Genomic DNA, 18,297 nt, shown 5'->3' with positions numbered 1-18,297 from the left:
TGCTCTGGCCAAGCCTGTCCACTGTGCCTCCAGTTTACAGGCTTCAGCTCCACAAGGGTCGTCAGGGCTTCATTGGTGACTACATGAGGATTCCACCGTTTACCTCCAGAAAGTTTTTGGAGAGATTAAGAATACTTTTGCTTAGTCAAGAGGAGAAATTTAAATCTTCTGGACCTGATTTTTTTCCTGCAATTTTTTATTTGAGGCAACATTGAAACCTCCATTCTGTATTAGGTATTTGGAATTACAGCTTTCCAAACGCTTGAGCTTTTCATTAGGCAAATCCATGCTCCAAATAAAAATTAATTTCAGAAGCATACAACCTTAAAAGTACTTTGCTTTGGGAAAGTAAATGAGAGCTCACAAAAATATTCATAAGGGTCACTGAGTTATGAAATGCATTACTCATTTCTGTTAGAAGGCATGATAGATCGAGCAGAAGTATGGGTAAGTCTAACGTATAAAGCTCCCCTTCTGTTCCCCCTCCCCACCCATCATTCTCACCATTTAACAACATGTACGAAATTTAAATATCGTGCAACGTTAACTACCTTGGACAAAGGAAACAGTTGAGAGATGTATTTCTGGGATCAAGTAAAGGGAAACTCTATGTTGGAAAACTTATAACATTACAGTTTCTAAATGGAGATAAACTATACCAAAGAATTAAAAACTGGTGCCACAGCAAACTAAATGAGTCAGAGCAGAAACAGTTCTGGCAAGATGCGTGTGAGGTCTGTAAGTGAGGCTGACGAAGGACAGAGAGAGGAGTGTCTGTTGACCTGCAGAGAGATCTGGAGAGAAGGCGATGAGCGTGCTTGTCTGCCCTGTGTGCTTCTGTAAACTGGAGCCCAAGCAGTCTTGGGTTGGGTATTGACTTGGGAATCACAATAATTGGTTAACTCTGAAGATTGATTCCAAAATCAATTGGAATTCTTGGACAAGTGGAGGCTCTCCATTTGCAGAAGATATTCTGGATTTCATTTTTGGTATTTATTTGTCTGTTTTTAAGTAACACAAGTAATATAAGAATTCAGATATTTAAAAAAAAAAAGAATTCAGATATTTTTAATTTGATTTTTATTTGATTTTTTTAGGATTTTATTTATTTACTCATGAAAGAGACAAAGAGAGACACAGAGACATAGCAGAGGGAGAAGCAGGCTCCCTGCAGGGAGCCTGATGTGGGACTCAATCCCCAGACCCTGGGTTCATGGGGACTGGGTTCACTCAACCACTGAGCCACCCAGGTGCCCCAGGCTACACTGGATGCTACACTGCTGGCCTTGAAAATAGCAAAAGCAGCCATGAGCCAACACTTTTTAATGTTTAATGATTATACTCAAGGGTAAAATATAAGGGTAATATAAAATATATATCTGGACTTATTTAATTAGAATTACATAATTTAGATTATTACCACTTTCCAGATAAATGCAAGAACCTTAGATCTTCCTTATCAAGTCTCCTGGTTTTTGTGTTATCATTAAAAACAAAAAATTCCACATACAGTTTGAACACCACAAAACATTACTTGCATCATGTTACACAGCCAGTGTCACTGTGACTTACCCATAAATTGATCCATTCAGTCCCCCTTAAGCCTCTTTCCCATTTCCGTGCTTATGACTGGAATTATTTTTCTTCGCTTAAAAAAAAAAATCCTTTTATTTTTTACTTTAGTAAAGTTGTGCTGGCAACAGTTTCTGTTTTTGTTTGTCTGAAATGTCTTTGTGTTGCCTTTAGTTGAGAACTTCATTTTTCATGGAATTGAAGTTTAGCTAGGCAGTTATGGTCTTTCAGCACATAAAAGATACTATTCTGTTGTTCACTAACTTGCATCACTTCAGAGGTGAGCTGTCCTTTTTACTGCTGTTCCTTTGAAGGTGATTTTTTCCCCACCTGACTACTGTTAAGATTTTCTCAATTTTTGGTTTTCAGAAGATTTGACTATGTGTATATAGCAGTGATTTTAAATACATATGTACACTATTCTTGGGTTTCTTAAGCTTTTTCTTTTAAGTATTTTATTTATTTATTCATGAGAGACACACAGAGAGAGGCAGAGACACAGGCAGAGGGAGAAGCAGGTTCCTTGCGAGGAACCCGATGTGGGACTGAGTCCCAGGACCCCAAGATCACGACCTGAGCCAAAGGCAGACACTCAACCATTGAGCCACCAGGTGCTCTCTTAAGCTTTTTGAAACTAAGACTTGATGTCTTTTGTCATATTTGGAAAATTCTCAATCATTATCCCTTCAAAAACTGCTTGTGCTCTGTTCTCTCTTTCCTCTCAATCTAGGACCTAATTATGCAAATGTTAGACTTTTTCATTTCATCCCATATAGCTTTATTTCTGTTCTTTCTTCTTTCCATTCTTCAGTCTGATATTTTCTTTTTTCTCTTTTAGTTTTCTCTTCTTCCCTACTACTATTCCAAATATGTTGTTTAGCCCATTTATTTTTTAACTGCAGTAATTATTTTTTGTCATTCTGGAATTTCAGTCTTTTTTCTTTTTTATCGATTTTATAGATCTCAACTTTTAGATAATTATCTACTCCTCATCATGCTGTTTCTCAAACATATTAATCACATTTACTTTGATATCCATTGCTGATAACTCTTAGATTTGTATTACCCTTTAGCCTGATTCTATTGTGTGTTTTTTTTTATTATTTTTTTTTATTTTTATGGTAACTTGATCCTTTTCTCTGGTATGCCTCAAGTTTTCAATGGAATGTCAGACATTATGCTGGTAAAACTGTAGAGATAATTTGAGCTTTTGGCTGATGATACTTTCTTTTAAAGAGATTTTACTTTGCTTTGTCAAGCAGTTAAATAGGGGTCAAGCACTTGGATCAAGTCTGGAATTGATTATATTTAAATCTGTATTTTAGCTGGTCTATTTCCATGGTCCTAAATTGACATTTGTAGTGTTAACTAGGGCCTCTACTCTTAGGCAGGCCATGAACACCAATTTTTGTCTCCCCGCAGCTCTGTTCAGGTTTCCAGCTTTTTCACTATCACGTTAATAAAGATTTTGTAGCCTCTTGGTCCCTGAATCAACTATTGCTTTGATGGGAAAAGAACCACAGAATATCAGAGTCATCTTGTTGCCCTCTCCTTCGCTTTGTAACCATAGCTCCTTGTGCTAAGAAGAATAGTGGTTCCCCAAAGAAGCCCTTCTCCTAATCTCTGGAACCTGTGAACATGTTATGTTTTACAGAAGAAAGAATTAAAACTGCACATGGAAATAAGGGTGCTGATCCTCTGACCCAGAGATGGGGAAATTTTTCTGCATTATTCAGTGTCATTACAAAGGTCCTTATAAGTGAATGAGGGGGGAGGCACCTGGCTGGCTTAGTCGGTAGAGCATGCAACTCTTTATCTTGGGGTCATGAGCTTGAGCCCCACATCAGGGATAGAGCTTACTTAAAAGGATGAGTGGATGTGGGAGGCTGATGAGTCAGACATTTGAAGATGCTACACTGCTGGCCTTGAAAATAGCAAAAGCAGCCATGAGCCAAGGAATGCAGGTAGCCTCTAGAAGCTAAAAAAGGCAAGGCAACAGATTATCCTCTAAAACCTTCAGAAGAAACTCTACCAACATCTTGATTTTAGTCCAGTAAGACCACTTCAGACTTCTAACCTCCAAAATTATAGGATAAGAAATGTATATTGTTATAAAGGCACTGAATATGTGGTGATTTGTTATAGAGACAATAGGAAACTAATCCATTCTTCATGTCCTGGCTGTCTTCATAGGTCACCCTGACTTTCAAATGGGCATGTTCTGTATTTTTGTCCAGCTTTCCTGGTTTTATTTTTCATTTTTTTGTTTGTTTGTTTGATTGTTTGTTTGTTTGTTTTTTAGCAGGGAGATTGAGAGCAACAAGTTTCTTTGCCAAGACAGGAAGTGGCACTTGTTGCTCTGTTCTTTTAGGATGATACCATACATATTTTCAAAGTTACAGTATACATTCTTCATTTATCTTTAAGTAATATTCTATGGATTCCATTAATATATGTAATTAATTTTCTTAAAAATTATCTTCCTGTTGACCATTTAAGGTTGTTTTCTCTTGTGGTTGTAGCTGATATATTATTATTAATTTCTAACAAATAGGTGTTTCAATAGTTCTGATCTATGTCAACTTTTTAAAGAGACCTGTCAAAAACCACTATAAATTTTGTGTGCAAAATAACAAAAGAGAGGATGGAAGAGAAAGTATGCCAATAAAAGACAGGAGTTATAAGGGTGGGCTCATCTATCAATATTTATGTTCAGTAATGATAAAATAGCTTTGCTTCTTGAGCAAACGTGCCAGACATGATTGGTATTTCATGGCTATCATCAGAACATCCTTGCAAATCATACAATATCATTTCTATTTTACATATGAGGAAAGACTGAAGAAGGTAAACAGTCCTGTATCATCCAATGATAGGATGGGGATTCGAACCTTATTCATTCTGCTTCCATAGCAGTTTTATCAATGCCTCTCATATTACCTCTGATACTTAATTGCCAGTAATATAGGGACTGTTAGCTAAATAGAAGGGAAACACTCAGGGTAAAACTCCTTTAGGTAATTTTTTCATGCGTTTGAAAGATACTTGTTAAGCTTTCTTTGGTGCAATATAAAAGAGATACTTATAAATACTCATGAAATTCTGAGTTACCTTCAGTAATATATTAGAGCACAGTGCTCTAAAACATAGGGATGATAATAATACCTATCTGCTAGGGACTAAACTATGTCTCTCCTAATTTATGTGATGAAGACATCACCTATGATGTGACTATATTTGCAAAGATGACGTATAAGGAAGTAGTTTAAGTTAAATAGGTCATAAAGGCAGGGGTTAGTGTCCTTATAAGAGACACCAGAGAGCTCACTTGCTCTCCCTGTCTCTGCCATGGAAAGACACAACAAGAAGTCAGCTGTCTACAAACCAGAATAGAGCTCACACCAGAAACCAAACCGGCCAGCACTTTGTCTCAGCTCCAGAAATGTAAGAAATAAATGTCTGTTGTTTAGGAACAACAGTGTATGGTATCCTTATAGGATTATTGAGGGAATTCAACAAGTCAATTAGCATAGAGCAATATCTCATCATAGTAAACGTTATCTCTAATCATGTATAGTAAATGATCCCAAATAACATATAAAAGTATACATAATAAAAGGAAAATTATAAATAATAAATAGTAATTAAAGGAAAATCATAAATAGTAAAATTATAAATAGTAAAAATTATAAATAGCAAAAGTCAAGATCAGGGAAAATGTTTGAAAATCAACCCTTAGGGAAAGTTTAAATATTAATATTTAGGGACACCTGGGTTCAGTGGTTGAGGGTCTGTCTGCCTTCAGTTCAGGGTATGATCCTGGGGTCCTGGGGTTGAGTTCTGCATTCAGCTTCCCAAAGGGAGCCTGCTTCTCCCTCTGCCTATGTCTCTGCCTCTCTCTGTGTCTCTCATGAATAAATAAATAAAATATTTTTTAAATAAATAAATATTAATATTTAAGCTATTAAGGGCAACATGAATGTTGAGCTGCTAGGGAGCAATGGACATGTCACTTGCCCCCTGTCTGCTACACTGCTTTGTGATGACAGTCCCACCAAGGCACTCTCAGCATATCCTCCAGATTCCTGATGGCTGTTTCTGCTACCTGTTACCTATATCCCCCAGAGCAGCCTTGTGAGACGCTCCAGCGCCTGGCACTGCACATGTGTCCTGCTTGGCTCAGTGCATAAAATATCTAGTTCAGAGGCCAGGCTGTGGCTGCAGGGCGGCATGTGCTACAGAGGTGGGCAAAGGGATTGGCCGCCACTCAGAAATTGTGACAAATATCACACTAAGCCCACTGACTCTTGTGAATGCAAAACACATTGAGAGATGAAATGGCCCTCCTCTGGCTGCCAAAAAAACGGTAACAAAAGAAGCAAGGCCCACATGTGTTTGTGATAGGGAGTGTTTTACCGCACGGCAAGGGATCTGAATTTTATGGAGGTGATTTTTAAATGTTGGCAGAGCTCCTGCCCGCTTAATGCCTCCGCGTAGGGTTGAGGGTGGCGTGTGGAGATGAGGGGGAATTAAGGAGAGAAAAGAGCCCCGGTGTTAACAAAGGCATTCTCTGTGAGCCTTGGATTGAGAATCCTGTCCAAACATCAAGCGTCTGATAATGAAAAAAACGGGCCTTAGCCATGGACTTACTTTTCAGCCTTAGACACACAAAACAGAAGCATGTGAATGTGTCTGCCAAAAGAGAAACCTCACTCTTTGCCAAACTCCACAGCTCTTAATTTAAAAATCAAAACCAAAGTAGACTTGTCCCCGGATGGTTACCTAAAGTGTCCACTTGAAAGAAGACAGCTGTCCCTGGGGAGCAGCAGGGTAAGAGACAGGGAGCCACTTCCCCACATGTTCCCATCAGGCGATGCCTTGGGAAACCCGGAGACAGCCCCAGCCAGCCCATGGAGGGCAGGTGAAGAAGGAGGGCTGCGTGCGGCCTCTTGCTGGTTCTGGCCTAGAAGACAATGTGCCCTTGGCATCTCTGCCTTTCTAAGATTCAGACACTGCCTTATTACAGCATCTGGGGCAGTGGCCTCTTCTCAGCTTGTTCATCTCTAAAGTGCAAGGTTTGGACTGAGTTATCTGTAAGATATCTAAGAAAGATCTGAAATATCTATATTTCATTAATGCTCAGAAGGGCTCAGTTAGCAAGCAATATAGAATAGAATAGTGGCCCGTGTGTGTGTGTGTGTGTGTGTGTGTGTGTGTGTGCATTGACTTAATAGTGGTAGATCAAAGATCTAATCCTCTTCCTCCCTGGCTGGTGAAAACCCAGACCAACACTGTCAGGGCTACCCTGCTGTTCCTTTTACAGTCTTTCTCTTCCCTTATCCAAAAGTCACAGTTACTGTTCATGATCAGTTTTGATGTTGCCACTACTTTTGAAACAGGATATTTTGTTTTTACACCATTGAATTGCTATTTCAACCCCAAGGAAGTTTTGACTCTACATTTAGAAATAAAAAATTTTAGTCAGAATAACACTGATGAATTCCTTTAAGAACATCTTCCTAAAATAAACTTCACGAAGCTAAATTTTCTGAAGAAGGCATGGAAACCATTTCCAATTTTTCCATCTTTATTTCACTGGAAATATTTTATTGAGACTAATTATTTTCCACATTGAAAGAAAAGTTTGAGTCGCTGGTCAGTTTTCATTCTTATCAAATGTTACTGGGCGTAGTTTCTGCTAACATGAGTTTTGCAGAATTTCCAACAAGTCTATTTTTCCTGATTGCAGTTTGAGTCATTGTTATTTTTATTTTATGTTTTCATTATCAATATCAATTCGGGTTATTTAATAATTACAGGATGGATTATCTCAGCTAGGTAGTATTTTACAGCTGGAACAAATTTTAGATCTCATTTTTCAGGTGGTAAAAGTGAAACCCAGAGGTTAAGTGACTGTCCCGAAGTCTCTTACTCATTTCATGACTGAGCTGAGAGTGGATTCCAGGACTCCTGGCTTCCGGCCCAGTGGTTTTCTGCTTCACAAGGGTGCACACCTCCAGAATGATGCATTGGCAGCTGCATGCTAGTATGGTGAAGACTGGAGCCTGCATACATGTCTGCCATAATTCAGGCAGGCCTGAGAAATCTTGTATTTCACATCTAGCTTTAGCTGTGAAGTCACATATGTGCACCCGCTTCCTATAGACAGAGTATCAGGGTTTTTAAAAGGTATATTAGTGCTTAGTGGATGGTAAGGCAAGGTTCATCCTAAATTAAGAAGTTATGGTTTTATCTCGAACTTCTGATATTAATAAAAGAACAGATGCTGAAGGTAGTTAAAATGAACAGAGGCAACATGATAAGCAGAGCCTCATAGTGGGAGCCTGAAGAGCAGAGCACCAGCAGTGTGCACAGCCTGTGAGTTTCCAAACTGGAGCCCAGAGAATAAGAGCCAGGGGAGAGACTATGAAGGGTCACGGGCCCTTGATGGTAGTCAAGAAGTGAGTGCTCCATTGTTGAAGCAGTGGGAGGCAGGCCATTCAAAGGTTTATTTTTTCCTTTTTTTTTAAATTGTAAAATACATAAAACATAAAATGTATCATCTTAACCATTTGTTAAATTTAATTAAATAATTATTTTTAAAAGTAAGCTCCATGTCCAACATAGAGCTAAAACTCAAGATCAAGAGTGGAATGTTCTACTGACTAAGCCAGCCAGGCACCCCCTAATCTTAACCATTTTGAAGTGTGTCATCCAGTGGTATTAAATACATTCATAATATTGGGGTGCTATCACCACCGTTCATCTTCATAGCTCTTTTCATCTCCTAAACTGAACCTATAGCCATTGAACACTTGCTTCCCACTCCCCCACTCCAGTCCCTAGCAACCGCCATTCTGCTCATTCTACTTTCTCTATGAACTTGACTGCTCTACGTATCTTGTATAAATGGAAGCATACAGTGCTTGTCACCATGGAAGGTGTTTATGCACATTTTCAAAACTGGTCTTTGAGAAGTTTAAAGTGGCAGCAATAGGATGAATTCAGGGTGAAGAGAGGTCAGGAAAGGGGATCCAGCAATAGGATGAATTCAGGGTGAAGAGAGGTCAGGAAAGGGGATCCTGAGAAATAAGGAGTCCTGTTGGGAGCTTTATTGGAAGGAGGTTCTCCACCTGATTGGGCTTTGGCTTGTGGGGCCCCTCAGGCTGGTGGTCTGCTACAATCTCCTCAAGGGTTTCTCCCTGACTACCCAACAGGAATGAGACCTTCTGCTAAAGGTTATGTACAGAGAAACCAGAGGCAAGGAGCCCACCACCCTCAAAGATTGACTACTTTGAAGAGTTGTGACGAATGGAAGACAGTCTGATATCAGGAGAGGAGTCTAGATTCTGGGGCTAGACACACGTGGTGTGAATTTCAGTTTTGCCACTCACTGGCTGTGGGCTGTTCATGGTTCTATAAACTCTGAGCAAGAAGGGTGTCAGGAAGGCCCATGCTGATGACAGCTACACCCATTCTTCAGCATATGTCAGCCCTCAGGCCTACCACGCACTATTTATCCACAATGTTATGGAATACTAATAGCTCCACTATAAATTATGTGATTATATTTACTAATTTGTAAATGAGGAAACAGAAGGTTTACCTGAGATACTTGCTTCGGGTTTCAAATAGTAGTTGTATCCAAGACTCAACAACCCAAATCTCGATCTTTCCTCCACACCACCATGCTTCTAAGTACCTGTGAGGGCAGTGGGGTGGAAAGGAATGGAACACTCTAGTTGGCCAGAGTGGACTACATGTCTGCCCATGGGGGGTGTATGCGGTGGTGGTGACAGAGGGGGAGGGGTGGAGTGGTGGTGGCGGCCAGTATATTCGGCAGCACATCCAGTCCACACAGAAAAGCCTGTCTCCTAAAGGAAAGCAGAGTGCTTACAAGAGGGAGGAGGACAGGGAAGGTATGGTGTGCAGATAGAAAGCAGGAACAAACCCAGCTACCTAACTGTGCTTTTCTAAAACTAATGTTCACTTTGTTTAGTTTCTCTGACTATGCACAACTATAAAATAGAGAAAAGAATAACCTCAGTCTTTCGAGTACAAAGGAAGATCAGGCTGGGATTTGAACATTTCCACGGATAATCCACAGAGGGAATGACAGAGAGCTGGCCACCTGCCTCTCTTGGACTTCTGACTTTTTTTTTTTTAATTAAACAGTGTGGTGCATTCTGCACTATTTCTGAAGGAACTAATGGTTCCAGAAAGGTCTTCCTCAAGTCCTTGGTTGCATTGACAAAATCAGAGTAAGCAAAGAGCAACAAATGTGATTTTTGCATTTGACTAGTTGAGAAGGGGTGAGATGAAGCTAAAACAATATTTAATGCAAGAAAGTAACTGTTAAACAGATTTGAGATGATGATTACCAAATGCAGCTAATTCCCTGGGAAAATGTTTTGGCTTTGTTACAGAGATTATTACGCAGAGCCTTCACCTCTCTCCCAGCTCTGTTACTTCCTACAAAGAATGATTTCCAATTCGTAGCTTCTTTGTCTCTGTTACCTAGATCTGGGGAAGGTTCTCTGTTCATGCATGGGAATCAGACTATGAGCAGAAAGCCAGAACATAGTGGTCAAATCATCATCATCATCATCATCATCATCATCATCATCATGACTTGCTATCATCAGAGAGCTCCATGGTAGTTGCAGGCTGAGTTCTCCAGAAGCAGGCATTCAGACCAAGTTTGGGGTGCAAGATGTTTATTAGGGATCAACACCAGTGAAGGGAGTGGGGAGGAAGCAGAATTGATGGAAGAGGGAATCAAACTGTGGTCTATGCCTGAGAAAGCTTGGCCAACCTGGCAGGGAGCTCTGGAGAGAGTCTTCTTTCATCAGTGTGCCACATTGGGCCAAAATGACATGGCCTTTAAACCCCCACCTCACTCATTCACCAAATGTGGACTGCCCCAGAAAGGGCATCATCTTGGGAAAGGCTACTCTCTGCAGCTGAGGCAGCCCCTAGAGCTGCTGAGAGCTGAAGGCTGGGCTGCTTGCCCATCCTTGACGGAGGGATCTGATAGTGCATCTCTGTCTACCATGAAGGCCACCCAGATAATGTAGTTGCGAACTCTCAGGGTTGGCATGGAGAAGGGGATTGCATCAGGGGCTGGTGGTTTGCCCAACACCACATGAGATATTGTTCTTTGTTGGCATAATGTAAGTTTTATCCTAAGCTCTTAGTGTAATTGTGTCTTCTGTCTGCATTAAAAAGATGGCTCCAGCCTTGCTTTTAATTCATATCAAGATTCCAAGATAGGAACAGCAGAATTTTTAGGAAAAAAAATATTTTTTAGGTAATATTTATTTTTTAATTGTTTATTAATAGAATAATAGATTACACTAAAACTCAGTGGCTTAACACAACAAGTTTGTTATTTCTCATCATTATGTGAGTGGGATGGGCTCAGCTGGGTGGTTCTTTTGACTCACGTGAGATACACTGAGGTCATCCATGCAGCTGCCTTCAGCTGGGAGTTTGGCAAAAGCTGGAACGTGCAAGGTGGCCTTCTCTTCTCCAGGGCTCTCTCCATAGGGCCTCTCACCATGCAGTGTCTTGGCCTGGGCCTCACAGCCTGGCAGCCAGTCTCCCAAACTGGGAAGCAAAAGATGTCAGATGTCAGCAAAAGATGCCTTCTAAGCCCAGGGTGCAAAAGTCCCAGAATATTATTTTCATTGTGTTTTCTTGGCCAAAACAAATCACAGAAGAAGGCCAGATTCCTCTTGTTGGGAAGAATGATGAAGAATTTGGGACCATCATTAATCTACTGCACTCTCCTAACATAGTATGCTAACCCTTGCAAGTATAGATTCCCAGGCCTTATCTCCAAATAGTCTGACTTCATTTGTCAGGGGTAGGACCTGAACATTAGTATATATGTCTTTTGGGAATTCTAGTGTGCATCTTGTTTGGGGGAAACCTAAATTGTGATGTCTTTTGACCCTCTACTGATGCCAAAATGGCTTCATCTTGTAGGAACCCCACGTGGTTTATTGTTTGGATAAACTTCCATTCTGATCCCTAAAGGCAGCTCTAAATCCTGACCTATTTTACTTCCTTACAGGCCAACCAGAAACTTGAGAATGTAGTTTCACTCTTAACAAACCAGCCATTGATCTGAAATATCACTTTTAGAAAAGTGTCCTCTCGTCAATAGTATCTACTGGCGGGGCTCTGATTCTCTGGAATCCTCAGCCAAAACCTTAAGCTAAATTTTAAACCTCAGTCCCTGCAGTGCATTGTAGGTTTACAAATGGTCTTTGTTTTCTCAAAACACTGATAGACCACTGGTAATTTAGACTCATAGAAAAACTCCGTTATTTATTCAAAAGATTAGCTTCCTTTTCCCAGCAGACTTCCGTGCTGTACTGAAGTGATGTGGTCGTCCTGTGCAGTCCTTAGATAGTGGTGTGTCTTATGCTACTCTTCAGAAATGACACAACTAGATCAAGTAGGGTCTGCTGTAAACATCATCTGGATCCTTTCTTAGCAAAGATGGTATCTACCAGGCACCCTGAATTTGTTTCTGGATATTAATCAGTTGATAAAACACTATGATGGATTGATAAAATTAATGTCCTATCAAAGCAAAAATAAAAATGCAATGATTTCGGGTTCTTAACCCAGGGCAAGTGTCTGTGACTAGTATTCAAGGGGTCAGGGAACTTAGAAGGGAAAAAAATGCATTTTATTTTCACTGACCTCAAATAGCTTTTCCTTCCATTATGAATTATGAAATTTAGCATTTCCTCCCATTATGAATGTAGGCAACAAACCGCAGTGGCCTTAGCAATACCTTTGACTCTGTCACCAACAGAAAGCAGAAATACTTTCATACCAAATACAAATGCTGTTGCAAATACCTTGAAACAACATTTATCACCGTCACTGCTACTTTAAAATTGCAGTAGTTACCAGACCCCTGATTGCTCTTATTCAATGCATTCATATAGAAGTATATATACTGTTACATCACAAATTTATTTCTTACTACTTTGTTAATTTCAATGTAATGAGTTCGCTTGTAATCTATGATATATATGTAAGTATACATACATACATACATATATATATATATATATATATATATATATATATATATAGTATTTTAAACCATTTTTCTGGAAAATATCCGTAGGCCACAGTAGACACTGTGAGTCCATGGCACAAAAAAGACCAAGAACTCATGCATTAGACTATTTGAATTATTGAAAATAATTTCTAGATCCTCCCCAACCCAAACTACAGACCACCTTTGGGAACCCCAGACTGACAGCTATGAGTTTAGCTATCAAGTAGGCTTGAATTTTCTTTCTAGTCTAATACCTCGGTAATTCTAATGACTACTATCACCATAGTCAAGCAACAGGGTAGAGGTTAAAAGACTGGATCCTAAAAAAAAAAAAAAACTGGATCCTGTGCCAGACCCTGCTCCACCACTTACTAGCTGTGTGACCTTGGGGAAGTTACTTAACCTCTCCAAGAGGCTCTTCATCAGTGAAGTGGGCATCACATCAATACTTCTCTCTCTCAGGAAGGGATTAGTTACTAGGATTCATTATGGGCCTACATGTATTACTTGACACTCTACCTGGCACCCAGTAAGCATGAAATAAAAATTCCTACTGCCTCTCCTAGTATTCATCTGTTTTTCTTCTGCATTCAGATCTCCTCCTATCTAATAGGATCCCTTTTGTTAAAGATTTTATTTATTTATTCATGAGAAAAACAGAGAGAAAGGTAGAGACACAGGCAGAGGGAGAAGCAGCCCAATGCGGGACAGGATCCTGAACCCCAGGATCATGCCCTGAGTGGAAGGCAGAGGCTCACCGCTGAGCCACCCAGGTGTCCCTAAAAGAATCCTTAATAGATACTGTGTTTTAAGGGCTCAACTAAATGTTCTTTATCAGAAAAGCCTAGAACTATGACAGTTGAAGTTACACCAGTTGTAACTTCACAATAACAAAGAAACTGTCTTGGTGAGAGGTAAAAGGAACTGAGGGGCAGGGGAGGTGTTCCAGCTTTTGCTACATGCAGTCTAATGATAGTAAATATAAATGGCTACATTGAGTAATGAGATGTTTCTGCAGCATTGAGTCCCTTTCTAGGTCACCAGTAATCTGGAACATCCCTGTTGACAATAAATGAAAGCATCCAGCCTTTCTGTTTTTGCCTCCCCCCACCTCTTTGTACTGAGTTTCTAACATATGGAAACAGGGAAGAAGAGGAATATAGGGGTTCATATTTAGAGAGTAAAAAACCATCTAGCAAAACAAAAACCCCAGTTATTTAGCAAACTCTCTGCTCTTCTGCTGTCCGGCATGGAGATGTGAGTGTTTATTTTTGTTCCTAATATTTATTTTCGTATGCAGCAACCAGAATCCCAAGGTTTAGATTCTGGCACCAGCTCTGTCTTCGTAGAGCTGCTTGCCAGAGGGGGACTTCCCATTTTTGCTTTTGTTGCCGTTCAGTTGCTTCCCTATATCCCCCCCTCTTACTGTTTTTTAGACACATGGCCCATCTCATCAGCTCTGTTTTACACAAAAGAAAAGAACATGACAGACAACATGTTAAATTTTTAAAGATTCATTTTTGTGTGTCTGGCAGCATCAGTAGGTGGGTTTTTTCTTTTTTTTTAAACTAAAAATGGAATAATAACCGAGGAGTATGTATAATACTTGTGAAGATAAAACAAATAATCATAAGTAAACCTTTGTACTTACCAGTCAGTTAAAGAAATGCAACATTACCAAGAGCTTGCCCTCCCCAATCCCACCTCTTTCCCTCATTTCCCCTGGAGGTAAACCACTGAACTGGATTTTGTTTTTATCATCCTTTTCCTTTTTAAAAAAAATAATAGTTTGACTACAGATATACATCCCCATAAATAACATTTTACTTTTCATGTTTAATTTTTTTAAAGATTTTATTTATTTATTCATGAGAGACACACACACAGAGAGAGAGAGAGAGAGAGAGAGAGGCAGAGACACAGGCAGAGGGAGAAGCAGGCTCCGGATGGGGAGCTTGATGTGAGACTCGATCACGACCTGAGCTGAAGGCAGATACTCAACCATTGAGCCATCCAGGTGTCCCAACTTTTCATGTTTAATTTTATATAAAAAGGAATTTTTAAAAAGATTTTATTTATTTATTCATGAGAGACACACAGAGAGAGAGAGGCAGAGACACAGGTAGAGGGAGAAGCAGGCTCCGTGCAGGGAGCCCGATGTGGGACTCGATCCCGGGACTCCAGGATCACATCCTGGGCTGGAGGCAGGCACTAAACCTCGAGCCACCCAGGTGTCCCAAAAAGGAATTATTTTGTGTGTATTTTGCAATAATGTGCTTTTGCTATTCAGCAATGTTAAAATTTCATCCACGTTGATAAGTTCAATTATGCTTTGTTTCTTCTTCATCGCCACATAATATTCCACTGTATAATTCTATCATCCATATATTCCATTGCTGTTGGATATGTTAGTGGTTCCCAGTGTTTCGCTACTACGAGTATTGCTTTCATGAACATTCTTGCCCTCCTCGTGCCTGTGTGCAGGAGTTTCTCTAAGAATAAAGCCTAGAAGTGGAACTGATGCGTTCACAGGGTTTGAGCATCTTCAACTTCATGAGATAATGCCAAACTGTTTTCTAAATTGATTATAATCTTGCCAGTAATGTATAAGAAATCTGATTATTTCACACTTTTGCCAACTCTTGGACTTGTCACTAGTCATCTTTCCCGTGGGTTTGTTAAGTTAAAGGGAAGCTTAATGTCCTTTCCCATATCTGCCATTCATGATTGTCTTCTTTCTCTCTTGCTGTCTTTCCCCTCTTCTCTGGCTAGCACCAAATGGAAAGGCTGCAGTCTCCACACAGAGTGAAAAGTAGAGTAGACTTGTCATGTCTAAGTCCTAACACTGCTTTGGTTAGGCAGATGCATTTTTCTTTCCTGTGCCGAGGTTGGCTACCAAAATATCCAGCTTAGGGGTGCCTGAGTGGTTCAGTCGGTTAAATATCTGCCTTCAGCTCAGGTCATGGTCCCAGGGTCCTGGGATCGAGCCCCGTATCAGGATCTCTGCTCAGTGGGAGTCTGCTTCTCCCTTTGCCTCTGCCCTTACCCGTGCCCCTGGCACTCGCTCTCTCTCTCTCATAATAAATAAATAAGTAAATATTTAAAAAAAAATCCATCTTTAAAACATAAGAAATTTAGTTCTTTAGAACCTTTTCATTTCAACTCCCCAACAGTGGCTCAGTATAAAGGAACAATTGTTAAAATAGACAGATTTCAATAGATGCCTTGGATTTGCAGGCAAGCCCTAGGCCATCTTTCCCCAACACAGCACAAATACCCTCACTTCTATCCCTTTCCCATGGAAACAATAAGGAAGTGAAGTTATTTAGCCAGGTGCTTTGCTTTGTGTCTTACCAGAAAATTGAGAAGAATAGTAATTGGTAAATATTACTCACCCAGTTCCTTAGCTAGCATCCCTCACATCTGCTTTATAAATCCTTTTCAGTGGCCTGATTTTATTCATTTCCTAGTGCTTGACACAGAAACCACAAAGAACTGCTTAAAGGGAAAAACACTGATTTTATATTCAGCAATAAAAAAAAATACAGCATTTTGGGGACATTTTAAAAGAGAGACTCCCCTACTTTATACATTCTAAACTGAAACTTTTTTGCTCTGTGGTGTTTCAAAAAAAATAAAATAAAAGCACAGGTTTTAGAGGATGCTATTCAAGAACACTCTGTGTTTTAAGTTGTGGTTTAAACTTTTTCCGTTGACAATAGCTGGTCTTAACAAGTCCCCCTACTCTCCGATCTGCTCTTCTTTCAGTGCTTTTTCCAAAACACAAGTCTGATCATGTTTTCCCTTGTTCAAACTCTCTCATGGACACCTTGCTACCTGCAGAATAAAGTCTGAACTCTCTTTCCAGAGCAGTAAAGAGGTTAGGTCTGGCCTCTGCTTTCTTCTCCAATCTGAGTTCTCACCCTGCCTCCTTCTCCATTAGAATCCTAAAAAACAGAACACCTTATGATTCCTCAAACCCTCCTTGCTCTTGTGTCAGCCAGCAATTCCCATGGGATTCCTTCTTTTCTTTATAAGGTCCTTTCTGCACCTCTGGCTGCCTGGAGAACCCCCATTTACCTTTCAGGGATTAAAATTACCTCTAAGGGGGTGCCTGGCTGGCTAGATCAGTAGAGCATGCCACTGTTGATCTTGGGGTCCTGAGTTCAAGCCCCATGTTGGGTGTAGAGATTACTTATAAATGAATGAGTGAAGGGAGGAAGGAAGGAAGGAAGGAAGGAAGGAAGGAAGGAAGGAAGGAAGGAAGGAAGGAAGGAAGCCTTCTTCTCTCAGAATACCTCCTTTGCATCTCTATGTACACCTTAGTGCATGTACCACACTGGGGTTTTTCTTTCATGTAACTCTTTAATTGCTTTCCTCCCCTTCTTGACACTGAGTTCCTTGAGAACAGGAATAATGTATCATTTATCTCTTTAGCAAACCCCTTACCACAATTCCCAGCCCCCATTGAATATCCAGTGAATGAAAATCACATTGGCCCCTACCTCTTCTATCCGTACTCATCTCGTGCATGTGTGTGTGTAGGTGTGTGTGTTTTAAACCTGCAGACTCTTGGCTTTGGCTCAGGTTGCACAATCTTAGGGTTGTGGATCAAGCCCCACATCAGGCTCCGTGCTCAGCGGTGAGTCTACTTGCCCCCCGCCCCTCTGCCTCTCTCAAATAAGTAAATAAGTAAAATCTCAAAACAAACCATACTGCAGTTTTCAAGGAATGCTATGGTTGCTCACCAATTGTACATGCTTAAGTGTCTTCTAGGAAACAGTCTAGGCATGCTAAGATAATGAACAGTTCAAAGCAATTCCCTTCAAATGAAAGGATGCATTGTTCATGTCAGCTGAAGACGATTTCTTTTCTGTGTTATACAGGAGAAGAAAGGAGAAATATTCTGGGAAATAAATTTATGGGAGGAGTTGTAGAAGTTTCATTATCTTGGGGGCTGACTAGAATGTCCTCTCCTTTTAAAAAAAATTAAATTTTTGGCATTTGGGGGGTTTTTTCTTAAAAAAATAAATAAAACCCACACAGCTTGCTGCCTGAAAACAAAGGAAACCATAAACAATAGCAACTCCCAATTTTACTCTGATTATTTGCCAAGAGTCCTCTTAGTTCATGTGGTTCTATTTCATTAGAGAGGGCTGATTAGCATAAAAAGAATGCTTCTAAATTAAGCTACCCAAATATGCACTTAGTTAATACTCAGGGAGCTAATTTATTGTATTATTTAAAATATAAATTGGATAGCAAATCTATTTACTGAGGTATAACAGCTAGGCAATGATGCATAATTTTCTCTTAGCCGTTGAGTGGGTTTTAATAATCTATTGAAATTTAACAGAGAACCATTTCATTATGGGAAGTGAATAAATACTAAGAAGACTAACATTTAAAGTATTATCCACATATGGAGAATAGTTTTTAAAAATTAATGATATTTGAGGAACAAAGAGGGAATGGGGGTTTGCTTTTTAAATAGTAACATTGTGTTGTTTTGATTTGAAGTGTAACCAGATTCACAAAAGTGCTGGTAGAAACATTAAGCACAGCCCCAAAATACACAAGGTGGAGGGTAGAGGGGCAGAGAAAGGAGCAGTGTGAAGAACAAAATAAAGTTGTGTTAA

The 18,297-nt window shown here is 39.9% G+C and overlaps 1 protein-coding gene across 6 annotated transcripts in view; it reads left to right on the top strand.

The window, feature by feature from the left end:
• Positions 1-18,297, top strand: part of CPVL (carboxypeptidase vitellogenic like) — a 126,844-nt gene that overhangs the window by 98,340 nt on the left and 10,207 nt on the right. The window lies entirely within an intron of this gene.

This window comes from Canis lupus, chromosome 14 (assembly GCF_011100685.1).
Source record: "Canis lupus familiaris isolate Mischka breed German Shepherd chromosome 14, alternate assembly UU_Cfam_GSD_1.0, whole genome shotgun sequence".
NCBI lineage: Eukaryota > Metazoa > Chordata > Mammalia > Carnivora > Canidae > Canis > Canis lupus.
The sequence above is the reverse complement of the archived record's forward strand: the minus strand, read 5'-3'. Positions and strand labels throughout refer to the sequence as shown.